We start from the raw sequence: 13,765 nt of genomic DNA, 5'->3' as shown, positions 1-13,765 counted from the left end.
TTTTTTTTTTTATGACCTAAAATGAAGTATAATGTAGATACCATGGAAATTGGAGTGGAAAACGGAATTTAGACACAGTCAAGTTTCAACTTCGCCCTTTGCAGGTGGTGTGATATAGGTCAAATCACATAATTTCTTTTCTTCAATTTAAAATGGTATATTGATGATGTATGTATAGTAAGCCATGACATTGACCTCTTATCTCTCTCCTTTTTAATGGAGAGTGGCTTTTCAAAGAAAATACAATTGACTATTAAAATGGGTGTTAAGTGTACTGACCACCTCAACCTCCCCACCCTCTCACAGTCAAAAATCCGAATATAACTTTATTTCTCTAAAACTTAACTATGAATAGCTTATTGTTTATTGGAGGCTTTACTGATAACATAAATTGTTGATTAACATGTTTTGTATGTTATATGTATTTGTACAACAAAGTAAACGAGAAAATGTTATTATAAAAATCATAAGGAAGAAAACATACTTATATAGTATTTATTGAAAAAATTTGTGTAAGTAGACCTGCATAGTTCAAGTGTCAGCTGTATATTAAAGAATTGAATACTGGTTAAAAAAAAAATTGAGGTTTTTATGTGGTTCTAATTATGTGCTGATGTATAGTTTCAGTATGGAGATGATCTATCATGGGACTCCATTTTGAAATACATTATACTTTCCTGTTTCAGTACTAATACTAGAACTTGAGTTTAATGAACTGCCTGCTAATAGAGGATACCTTTTAAGTATGCTAGGTATTAGAAGGAAGCTCAGTCTGGAATTAAAAATTAACCACAGAATACCAGATTAGAGTCAGAGACATCAGTATGAACTCATGTTTAGTCTAAAATATGTGTAGATATATACAGAAATAATTATATATGTGTGTTTTTATTCTTGGATTCGTATACATACATATATTTCTTAGCTCTTTCTGCTGCCAGGGCCTAGAAGCAGTGACATGCCAGTAAATGCCCAGTGCCCAGATCATGGTTTCTAAATATCATTCTCCAATAAAAGGAATTTCTTTGGAGAAATGGTTGATTTTAGGGCTGTGGCAAGAAAATACAGGATGAGCCTAGGGCATCTAGTAGTGTCAGAAAGTAAGGAAGTGCTCGAAAAAACAAAATGATTGGGCCATTTGTATTGAAGGAACATAAGAGCCAACCTGGAAGAGCTCCCAGTGTTCTGAGCTAGAACAGTTTGAGCAACAGAGTAACCTAGTATTTAATTATTACCCAAAGTTGATTGTAAATATACATGAAGTCATGCTGATATAAATATGGCTGAATAAATAAGTGAGGAGAAAGGATAAATCTTACAGAATTATTCTAAAAATTTGTAGATACTTTTCCCCATTCCTCTTTAGAAGCATCCCTCAGGTATGGACTGGACAAAAGAATAGATAGAACAAAAAAAATAGTAATTTCACACTGGAGAAACCTGGCAAATAACTACTACCTGAACCAAGTGATAAGGGAACTAGCATCATCAGTTATAAATTGTGTTAGTAACATGTATCTCCTTCACCTCTGTGGTATTTATTCATCCCTAAAACTCACAATCCCAGTCTAAGCTTGAGAAAAACATCAGACAAACCTAAATTGAGAAACATTCTACAAAATACCTGACCAGTACTCTTCAAAAATTTCAAGGTAATGAAAAACCAGGAAACACTAAGAAACTGAAGTTGACTAGAAGGGACTAAGGGGATATGATGACCAAATGCATTGTGGTATCCTGGATTAGATTCTGGAACAGAAAAAATGTTAATAGAAAAACTGAAGAAATCTATATAGTAGTATAGTAAATAGTAATAGTTGGCTTTAATACTTCAGATGTATATGAGAAGATTCAAGGGAAAGTTGTAATATATAATTCACTGTCCACTTGAAAATAAGCCTTTTAGTGGGACATTAAGATACATTTGTTATTTTGTAAATGTGAGACTTTGAAGTGAACGGTAGAACTAGGCTTCCTATAAAAAACTCTCGTTCCTGTTATTGTTTCAGATACCTATACTGAAGAGCAATGATATTCAAATTTGGCCGGAAAGTGGATAGAAAGGTCAAATCATTTTTGCAGCCTATTATGAAAAACTTTGTAGATGCCGTAAGTTTGTTTTTTGACAAACAAACATGTCCATTTCATTGTCCCTTTGACAGTTCATCTTTACGTGATTTAATTTAAAAAATATTTTACAAGGATATGAATACACGAACTTAATGTACAGAGTATCATTCTGTCATTTTTGCTTCACTTTTACTTTATAATAGAAAACATTACAGATAAAATTGATTTCTTTGTTTTGCCCCCTTATTTCTCTCTCCCCCAACCACCTGTATTCTGAAGTTGTGTATATCCTTCTGATATATAGTTTTATATTTTTACATGTGCATAAATAGTATTTTGTGTGATTTAGACAATTACATAATTATTATGTTGGATTGCAGCTTTTAAATAATTAGATTTCAGTGTGGATACATAACATAGTCACTTCTGCTATAATGTATTTTATAACAGTAGTTAGCTCATAAGTGATTACTAGATACAAAAATGATGTCAGGTAAATGGGAAAGTTGTGTTAGTTTATTTTCTAGGTATGGGGAACTGAGGCAGAGTATAGAATTATAAGCAAGGAAATAGGCTCTCATGTTATCTGCTTGCATAGACCAGGAGTTCTTTCAGCTCTTAAACAAAGCCTTTTTTTTTAAGTGATCATCTGTACCTGGGTATTTTCCTCAAAGTTACACAGTCTTAGCATTATAGAGCTCTTAACTTCTGGTGCTCTCCTCCACTTTGGTCTGCATTGTCTCAGCATCCACAAGCCAACATTTCCACTTTATTATTTGTAAGCATTTTTAAAAGCTCCTGAGGAATCCATTGTCATGACTGCTTGTACTGTCTTAAGCTATTGTCAATCTTCTGAGGTTCTAATTGTTAATTATTTATTTTCAGTTTTAGTGCTCAGGTTCCAAAGTTACATAGGTTTAGAGTAGACTGCTCCAAACTAGTGATTTTTACATAATCACTAGTATTTTTAGTGTTTTATTTAGAAGTTTCACATAATTAGTGGTATTTTAGTGTCTTTTTAATTGTTTTCCAGAGTGTCAGATGTTTAGGAATGCACATTTAGTGTTATAGCACTAGTTAAATTTTTTTTTTTTTTTTTACACAGCATTCCATTGTCTATGTCTCTACCACATTTTATAAAAAGTTAGGGCTGTTTTCTAGTTTTTAGCTATTAGAAACAATGCTGCAATGAACTTCCTTTGGTAGGGTTATTATGCATAGCTGAGAACTTGCTGCATCCTAGGGTATACATAGTCATCTGTACTAAATGTTGTCAGATTTCTTACTGTATAATTACACCAATTTAAACTCGCACCAGTACTATAAAAGTATACCTTTCTCAAATTGTCCTGAACATTTGATACCATCAGATTTTTTTCTTTTAGAGCGGGGAGCCTAATCTTACAGATGTACAAAGTTTCCACCATGTTTCATTTTCGTGATTACTAGTGAAGTTAGGCAGTTTTTCCTTTTGAGTTCTTGCTCATTTTCTCATTGGTTCGTAGTAATTCTTAATGTATTGTGAATACTAGTCCTTTGTCTTTCTGCTTATCTGTCTTTTATCCTTTAGATGCACTTTTGTGACTTGTCTAAGTATAACTTGGGAGCAAGGAAGGCTTAAAGGTATTCTGTGTGTTTATTAGTTTTGAAGTTTTGATTTGCAGTATAAGTCTTTCATAAATCTTGCTTTCTTTTTTGTGTATATGTGATTTGGGCATTAATTAATTTTTTTTTCCACATTACAAGTACCAAATAGTCTATTACCCTTTCCTCATTAATTTGTAATGTTTAAGTATTAAGTCAAAATTAAGAAATATGCTAGTTTATCAGATCTTTTTATATTCTCAACTGAAGTGTTTTGGACTAAAGTAGAGTCAAGTGTCTGATTTATTTGTTGCTGTAAATTTTGAGATTCAATATCAATGTCTACTGATATTTGGCAGTCTGCCATTAGAGTTGCTTCTTTGTAATTGAGATATGAAACAAAATAAATACTCCAATAAACAGTGCTTAGTAATTGACTGTGGAGTGTTTTGAGGTGTGGTGAGAGAAGAGTATTTGCCACATCTTATTTTACTGGGAGAGATCACAGCATGAAAACAGAAGGATAAATTGTAATGCCTTATATATCTGAATGTCAAATGTTTGGTAAAGATGATGGGAATGAAAGGATATGAGAAAATACCTTTTTCAGAAAAGATGTTAAAAGTAACACTTGAATTGGTCCTTAAAGATGGGAGGTTAGATGAGTACCCATTGTACTCTATGTCTGACAAAGACGAAAGGTGTTTTGTGGTAAAAATTAGATGGGCTACTTTGGCTGAATGAAAGTTTTTGTATGGGAGGGTGTAATGGAATTTAAGGCCAAACATGTGGATTAAAGCTGGTGGTACAGTGCATTTTGAATATTATGTGAATATTTATTTAAAAGGTAACAGGGAAATTGCAGAACTTTTGGAGACAAGAGAGATAAGACAGAAGCTTTAATAGGTTAATCTGAGTGAGAAGGAAAGGTTTTAAAGAGTGTTGAGGCTATTAAGTATGATAATGGAGATCAGAATGTTACAGTGAGAATGACAATGAAGAGATAGCTAATAGACTAATAATATATTTATTTGCGTTAATACTCTGTATGTTCACATACATCTTCTCACTTTATTCTGCCATTTTTAAAAGTTAGGGACTTTGCCATTCTTGTCTAAAGTCATACTGGTAATAGTAAGGCAAGTAGATAACTGATAGGCAAATGACAGGCTGTTTTTAGATGAGAAATGTATATATCATATATGCTGATTATTAGCGAAATGTGATTATTTTATAACATTATATGCATTTGAGAGTCTAAGGACAATGTAATATGAATCTTAGCTATTGAAATTCCTCAGTTGCATTAGCATAGTTGAAGGGTTACAAAATTAAAGTTCTTTTGATAACTTTTAGAATTGACTCTGGAAAAAGAAAAATCAAACTGCTCCCTCAAATTGCAAATTTATAGAAACTTTTTTTTAAAAACTAGACTTGAGAGATTTTAGAAAAAGGCATTTGACATAAGGGCATTTCTAAGACTAAAAATGGAATGGAAATATGTTAAACATATAAAAATAATATATTTAGTAAATGAAACAAAGCTTGCAATACTCATGTAAAGTTATCCATAAGTAACTTTATAAAGTGGAATCAATTTCTTTCATGTTCTTCTTCTGCCTCAATTCCTAGAAATTCTGCTGAAAAATAAAGTTTTATTATACAAGTTAAGGAAATTAGAAGACCCATTGTATCATTCATAATAAGATAGCTTATACTGTATAACCAGCATCAAAATCTTAGTGTCATAATGCAATGAAAGAATATATGCATTCATGCAGAATTTATTGTAGTCTAGCTAATGAGTTGTGTTAAATATAAGTAAAATAAGAAGTTTTCTCCATTGCAAATAAGATGAACAGCAACTTTAGCACCAATAAGGGACACTTCTCAGTAAGTCTCTTTGAAACATGGAGTTTTCATCAACCAGATGTCTTTTCTTTCAGCAGTTAATAGCAAGGTTTTCAATTTTATTTAGATAATGGGATCTTCAGTATCTCTGATCAGAAATGAAATTCTTTAGGCACTCTGTATTGAGCTATTTTTTAGTAAAATCAGAAGCACACCATGGCATATCATCCCATGTACCATGCCTCTTAATTGTTTTATTCTTTTTGGCTTGCCATTCATTGACCAGATATTTACTGAGGTTCTATGTGCTAGGACTTTTTATAGATGCTAGGAACACAACCTGTGAATAACACAGGTAAGTTCCCTGCTCTTTATGAGTATATATTCTAATGTGGGGGGCAGAACAGACAGACACGAATAAATGAATAAGACGAAGATATTTTTTGATGGTCATGAATGCTTTTAAAGAAAAAAATAAGTGGTGGTGGGTGGAGAATGGCATTGATACTTTAAGTTGAGCATCTCTGAGGTTATTTGGCCATTAAATCACAGAAGAGAGCAGAAGTGATAAGGAATGCGTTCCCTTTGTGAAGGATTCCTGAAATCAGAAGAAGGTAGGCTCACTGTGATGGTTGTGGTTGCCAACCTTTGTACTAGAGCTACTTCAGAAAGAGCATGGCACTCTGAAAGGAACATAGCCTTTGGAGTCAGGATATGTAGACCTCTATTTGACTTATCCCCTCCCCACATACCCACATGTGTACCTACTGTGTGTTCTAAAAATGCTTCACTCTAGAGCATGCGTTTCTTCCTGTGTAAAAGTGGAAGTGTTTGGGGTGTTTGTAAGAATTAGATTATATCTATATATGCCTTGCATGTAACATATGATGGCATTTATTATTTCATACTATTATTTTCTTGCTCAGGAACTGCCCATGCATTTTGGAATGGGGAAATGGGAGAAGAAAATCAGCTAAAGTATTCATTTAGTCACCAAATATGTAGGGTTTCTTTTTTTTTTTCCCCAGTGCCTGTAGTATGCCAGGTACTGGTAAGTCAGATGTTAATAATAAAATAGGTAAATAAGGCAGAACTTTAGTAATTGCCCTTTGTAAAGAAGTAGTTTTTATGAAAGGAGAAAAATAGGAGAGTAATTAAAATGAGAAAATATTCGACAAGCAGCCTGATTAGCCTATTTCTCTAAACTAGATCTGTATTCTTTGTGGTGGTAGTAGTGGTAGAAGAGATGAAGTCTATTTAAAAGTGGTCTGACTGGATGAGAAACCAGACAATAAAAAAGCTTTTAGTGTATGTTAGTATTTGTGTAAGCTCTAGTTCCTTAGGGTAACACTTATTGTGATAGGTCTTTCTGTGGAACTAAAATCTTAGTATATTTATAGAAAAATGATCTTGTGGAAAGACCTTTTTTTTTGGTTGAGTCCTTTAGAATGATACAAGTAGTTCTTCAAAGGTGAAGGGGCTAAAATAAAATGCCTTTGTAAGATTGCTTTCAGTTACTAAGGAGAGAAAGTAGACATCAAAGAGGACTCATTATTAAAAGCTGAGGATTTGTGTTCAAGTTCTGGTAGAAGTATTGGTAGTAAAAGTATATGTAAAAAATCAGTATTGGTTGAAGACCTTGGATCTCAATCTAAACTTTATTGAACTAAAGAGGAAACCTATGTTAAAAAAAAAAATGAGTTACTTCCAAGTCCAGTTGCTCACTTGGTCTCTGTTGAGATTGGTGCGGGAGGAGCTCCTTGATAGTGTGGTTGAGGTGGGAGTTCAGGCTCGGATAGGCCTCCACTGATACTCTCCTTGCTGGAAGGGCAGATGTGCCTCTTTAGTGTTGCTTTTTGGCCTGCACTCACAATAGGGGTGGGGAGGGTGTGCTCATTGCCCTCTGGTTGGGAGGAGAGGCCTGGCTGGGGATATGGGCAGTGGTGGTAGTTGAGGTGCCTCGTTACAGCCTGGTGAGGGTGGAAGTCTAGGCTCGCTACCTACCTATCCTTTGCTGGCATGGGTGGGGATGGGGCTATAGTTTTTTTCTATGGTGTTTGAACACAGAGTGGTCATTGTTTAAGAGCTTTCTGTATTGCTAGGCTTCCTCTTTCTTCATCCTTGGGCTAGAGAGAGCTCGCTTTTCTTGGAGCTTTTTTGTCCTCTCTGCCCATTGGCATTTCCAGGTTACCAGCTTCTCCAGAACTCAGTTTGAAATATGTGAGGCAAAGAGAAAGCCTAGTGAACTCGAACTCACTAACCAGGTTCAGAGGAACCTGGTCTTTCTGTCTTGTGCTACCTTCTCTCTACCTTTCAGAATACTTTTATCTATTTATTTTTATCTATTAGGTTTTAACTGTAGTTAGTGGGAGGAATATAAGGAAAAGTATATCTTTCCATAAGGGGAAATCTAGATGGTTGATGCCTTTAAATAGAAATTGTAATGCACATCCTTAACTGTCTAAAAACTTACAATATAGGAGTTTTTCCTTTTAGAAGTTGTGTAGGAATAGCTGTTTTTCTTAAGCTGTTGTTATAAAGTCAGTATTCAGAAAAATGTTATTAGTTATTAACATAAGAATAGATTAGCATTCAGTGTAAAAGTAATAAGCTATAGTTGATATCCTTTATTTTATGATTTGCTTCTGAAGATTAAGATACATGCAAGTAGCTAATAGTGCAATTGACGAGTTACAGGCATTTAATAAATGTTAGTGGACTCTGTTCACTGGTGAGTTTCATATATGGTAGAGTACATAGTCTGATCTCCTGAGTGAGTCAGACAGGAACTTGGGGAGGAGAAGAGGAGGAGCACTACTGTAGAAGGCACATTTGGTAGTTTTACAAATATTGAATTGAATCGAAGCACAGGGATCATGGGGAAAGCAGAGAAATATCAGTGAAATAAGATGTCAGAAGAGGTTACCAGAAATATTAGTTGTATTTAAAGAGTATTAGTGGGACAGTAGTTTTTGATAGGAGATACCAATCTGTGAGCTTCGAAGCAGCTTTCTTGTGTATTTTTTACTGATTCTGGAGAGTGCTACAAGTTATTATGTGATCTGTTATTGTTATAATGCTTTTACTTAAGTGTATAAAAAATAAGGGGACATGTTCACAGAAGATGTCGCAGATGTTGATAAGTGGATTATTGTTTCCTATATTTTAAAATGAAATTTTGATCCCTTTTTGAGAGTTCTTGAAGCTTGATAAAGTATTTTTTAGTTTTTGATATAATGAGGGATTAGGAAACAAGTTATTCACACGTATTCACATGTATTTCAGGACGCCGACAAGTGAATAACAATCATTTGAATTTTTTTCTTTGTTTTGACCTAAATTTCTAGCAGGTTTTTCATTTAAAAAAATATTTAAATTATTGAATCTACTTTTTAAAAGAAAATTAGGCAGTTTGATGACTTAGCTTGCATTTAAAAATATTGTCATTTGATTTCTAGATTCCATAGGTTAAATGGCTACATAGACAGGTATTTAAAATGTTTTTTAAAGCTACTTATCAAGTAGCAATATGGGGAACGAGATGATGATTTGGCTACTTTGTTCATGGCTACTTTAGAAGGATCTGAAGGATTCTTTAAAAAAATATAATGTTTTTCTAGAATGATTCTGAGTTAGTTTTTAAATTGGTTGATATGCCACTGTTTCCATAAGAATTATTCTTATTTGAAGGAAGGCAGTGACAATTTGATCTTACGTGACCTTTATTTTTTGAATCCCTTCATGAAAATTGTTAGTTTGCTTAGATAAACCTCAGTGAGGTTTTCAAGTATTAGGAGATGTATTGGTGGCTTTAATAGAACAGTTGAGGAAGCTAGCTTTATACTAGGAGAAGAATATTTGTTGTTCAATTTACTTTAATTAGTTGGAAACATAGAAGAAAACAACTCTAGATACCAGAATACTAAATGGAAGATAACTTTACTTATTGGGAATTAGAATAAAAACAGCAGATGAAATGCCAAAGTTTTACGTAGTTAATTTATGATACATCATAGTACGTTTTCCGTTACATACTGTAGAACATTATACTTTACACACTGATTAAGAGCAATTTGTTCTGCAACTTGGGTTATTTTTGATAATATTCTGAATCCTGTATAGACTATATTTGCTGAATTAGAGAAATAGTTCAATACAGGTAATGCTAGAAGAAACGTGTAAGGATTTAGATTTAGTAAGGTGTGGTTATACAACAAATATCTTTCTCCAAATGCCCTAGAACAATTTGACTTAGAGTGGCTGTTATTTGTGGGCACATCATATTTTTAATTAAAAAAAAAATCACTAAGATAGTGTTTTAAATTCCTTGGTATTCCACAAAATTCCACAATTTCAAGCAGTGTAGAAGTATGTATTGTGGAAAGTACATTTCTTAAAACCCTTCCTTAACTTCTTCCCACTTTTAGGAATTTGGTATCTTATCAGCTATTTCCAATCAAAATCTTTTAAACTGAATTATTTGTACCCTCATCCCCCTTTATATTCTGTTTTCACACCATAAGTTTAAAATTGAGACATTATTATATAAATCATGTTAATATTTACCTGGGACTTACCTGGAAAGTTAAATTCTACTTTTTCCTCTTAAGGAGTTAATAAATTTTGTTTCTGCTAAGGTGTTTCAGTTTGTAGTAATAACTTAAACCAGGAAAGCTTGAATGCTGGAACCTGGGCTTCTGAGATATCTCCTGGTTTTGCTCTTCCTTGGATCAGTATTCATTTCCTGCTTGTCAGTGTCATCTCTGGCCTCAAGGAGTCTAGCAGTTTTGAGGATTTCCATGTAGGCCTAGTGTCTTTTGAGTCGTAGATACACACACTAGCCCTCATTCCTTGCATTTCTTATCCTAAAGCCCCTTTATCCTAGACTTGAAAGCACAAATAACATTATTTAAATTAATAAAACTAGTGTGAAAAATGTGATCATTATAAATTATTGGGTATTTACAGTTCATTTCAATCAGTGTGGTATATCTGAAAGAATATGAGTAAGTAGTGTTTTTCCTACTGTGTTTCACTTGGCTGTCATTAACATTCTTGTGATAGGAAAGGATGCCAATGAATATACATAACTCACCCTCCTTTCCTACTTTTTCCTTTTACAAATGGGGGAGGGGCAGTTGAAATAGGGGGTCCCTTTGTCCAAATTGGAGTGAGAGCAGTTACATGGAGAATAGCTTATTGGGGGTAGGGGGGAATAAGTTTAGAAACTTTCAAAATACTCTTTTTCTGTGTTATATCTTTTGTTTTCCTTGATGCCTCAGAAGGTACATATTGATTTCATATTAAGGAGATTTTCCCCTGTTGGTCATTTCACTTTGCACTTAAGTTATTTGTGTGTGTGAGTGTGTGTGTTGTGTGTGCGCGCGCGCGTGTGTGAGCATGCATGCACACACACGTCCAATTTAATCATAATAAAAAAAATCTGATGACTTACAGATAGTTTTCTTCTGGATCATTTCTTATATAATGTCACTTATATTCCACAAACAAAAACTTAATGGAGTTAACCATTTTGTTAGGTTGGAAACCTTATTTTTTAAATGTGGGTCTGACGTTGACTAAGTCAAAGCTAAAACAGCGGATGTATACCAAATAAATATTTAATCTTGTTTATTTTTATTATTCTCTAGTAATATCACTTTTCTGTATCTTCTGATTTATGCTTCTGTAAAGTTGGAGGTTCTAGTTCTATATAACACTTTGGAAACCTGAATGTAAAATTAAAAATAATTAAGTGTATTCCTTGCATTTTAATTAGCATAAGGAGATCTGTAACTCTTTAGGAATTGAGTGGTTAGGTAACCTGTTCTTTTCACTTAGGAAGTAAAAAGAAGCTCTTGCCCTCTAATCTGGATTTTATTCTTCTTGACCTTTAATTCTGTGATATAGAAGTTAATTCTATTTTTGGATCATCATCATGCACTGACCATGATCAGATAGCCAAATTATTGTATAGATATGTTACAACATGAAGGAGTAGTTTGTGAACTTTCTTGATTATCTTTTAAGTTTTCTGTTTTTGGTCAGGGCAATCAGAGGTAGGTATCTTTGATCACCTTGATAGATGAAGAAAACTGGATTCTCTGTGATCTTTTTGGCTCTCTCATATGCTTATATTTCTCATCTTCCTTTAATTTGCTACTTTTACTTTTCTACCTTACCTATGAAATAAAACCAATCAATGTAGTACATTTTTATCTATATGGAAACAATCCACATTTTTTCTTGGCCAATTTTGTATTAACATTATCTATTATGTAGGAGGTTCAGAGTTTTTCTAAGTTTGCTTTGTCAAGACATGATACTCCTCTGAGGACTTTAAAAAAAAAAAAAAAACCTGAAAAAACAACTGGATCTCCTGGAGTCATTTTCAAAGTCAGGAAAGGAAGTAGAGTTGGTAGACAATAGATGTTACGATGTTAATATGTGTTTTATTTACTGGCTGATTAGGTAAAAGGAAGTAAAGGGCAGAAGAAGGAAGAAGCACTGAAAGCCTTACTAACACTTCATAGGTACCCAGTAAATAAAAGTTGCTGTTGAAGATGATAGCCAAAGAGTAATTACACATGTCCAGAAACTAGGAAAGAGAATAGGTTGGTGAGAGAGGGAGAGAGGAGAGAGAAGAGGCAGACACCTACCCACACTTCCACACTCCCCCACACCCTATTCAGGGTAGACTGTGTATATATTTTAATTTGCTTCTCTCTTTTGCTTTTGTATCTTTTGTTTTCAGAAGTTTTATTATATCTAATATACATGGATTTCATGATGTTTCAGAGCATATTGAATGTCCTTAAAATGTTTCTAGATCTTGGACGATATGTTGTAAATTAATTTTTTTTAGAAATGAGAAATATTGTTTCAATTAAAATTTCATACTTAGTTAATTTTTATTAAAAGATAACATAAATATCCAAAGTTTTATAGCTAGTGAATACGATAGGACCAAGATTTATACCCAGGTCATCTGTCTCCTGAACTTGAACTCATAATTATATTTGGTTAAATTAGAGTTACTTTCCTAGAGGAACAAGATTTGAATGTCACATTAAGTTATTGGTCTTTTGTATTAAAAAGCAACAATAGCTCTCAGAGATACGACTTTTACTTTATTTTTTAAGAACTTAGGTAGCTCACGAGACAGGAAACTCCAAAATGAATATTCTTTGGCATGTTGAGGTTGTAACTACCAGTCTTTACATAGATTTTGTGTTTTTATTAGTTTGAAAAATACCTAGCACAATCTGAAATCTGTGAGGTTTTCAGATGTTGATATGTCATGTATTAATAGCAAATTGAAGTATTTTTGCTTAAGTGCATTACCAATAAAATGAACCAAGCAGTTTATATTGTAAAATATTTTGTGTTTTCTATGATTTATACTTTAATATTTTTTCACAATTCTACACCAACGTAACAGTTTTCCCAAAATGAAAAACTGTCTTTTCTGATTGTAGAATGATAGGTATTGTTAAAAAGCAAACAACTTTTGAGCAGCATAAAGAAATCAAAATCATCTGAATTCCTACCAGTTAGAGAGTAACAACTAGTTAACATTGGGGTAGACACACCTGGAGATACAAATTCTTTGTTTAACTTTGTATGTGAAAAGTATCTTCTGGTTAGTGATTTGCTTTTTTTTATGGTTACTTTTAATGAACAGAAATTGTTAATTTTAATACCAAATGTGTGAGGTAGGAATTCAGTTTCATTCTCTACCCCCTAAATATGGAACATTAGTTTTACAAGCATCATGAGTTTTAACATTGAATTTTCCCCTCACTTTTTGTTTGTTATAGATTGTTTGTCTGCTTATGGACTTTGTTTTGTTTCATTTATTAGTAAGTCTGCTTTTATGCAGGTACCACTCTAATTTATAGTGTTTTTTCTTTATATCTTAGTTAAAAAAAAGTCATCTCTTTAAAGTATTTCGGCTGTTCTTGGCCTTTTGTTCTATACAGATTTAGAACTGATTTATTAATTTGCTCTCTCAAATCCGTGATAAATTTTTGGAATTGCATTGAATTATTACATCATTTTTAGGGAGAATTAATATCTTTGTGATAATGAATTCAAAATTACTGAATATGGCATACTTCCCTTTTATTTGTTTTATTTTATGTCTTCCAATAAAATTTCATTGGAAGAAATTTTCATGGAAGTTTATATCTTTTGTTAGATCTATGACTTAGAACAGGGTTCATCACATTGTGGCCCATGGGCCAAATCTGAAAGCCAC

At 33.1% G+C, this 13,765-nt stretch overlaps 1 protein-coding gene across 1 annotated transcript in view; it reads left to right on the top strand.

Moving 5' to 3' along the window:
• CD2AP (CD2 associated protein) overlaps window positions 1-13,765 on the top strand; it is a 106,937-nt gene that overhangs the window by 23,630 nt on the left and 69,542 nt on the right. The window lies entirely within an intron of this gene.

Source organism: Pteropus alecto, unplaced genomic scaffold (genome assembly GCF_000325575.1).
Source record: "Pteropus alecto unplaced genomic scaffold, ASM32557v1 scaffold7, whole genome shotgun sequence".
NCBI lineage: Eukaryota > Metazoa > Chordata > Mammalia > Chiroptera > Pteropodidae > Pteropus > Pteropus alecto.
Note: the sequence above shows the minus strand (reverse complement) of the source record. Positions and strands in the feature narration are given on the sequence as shown.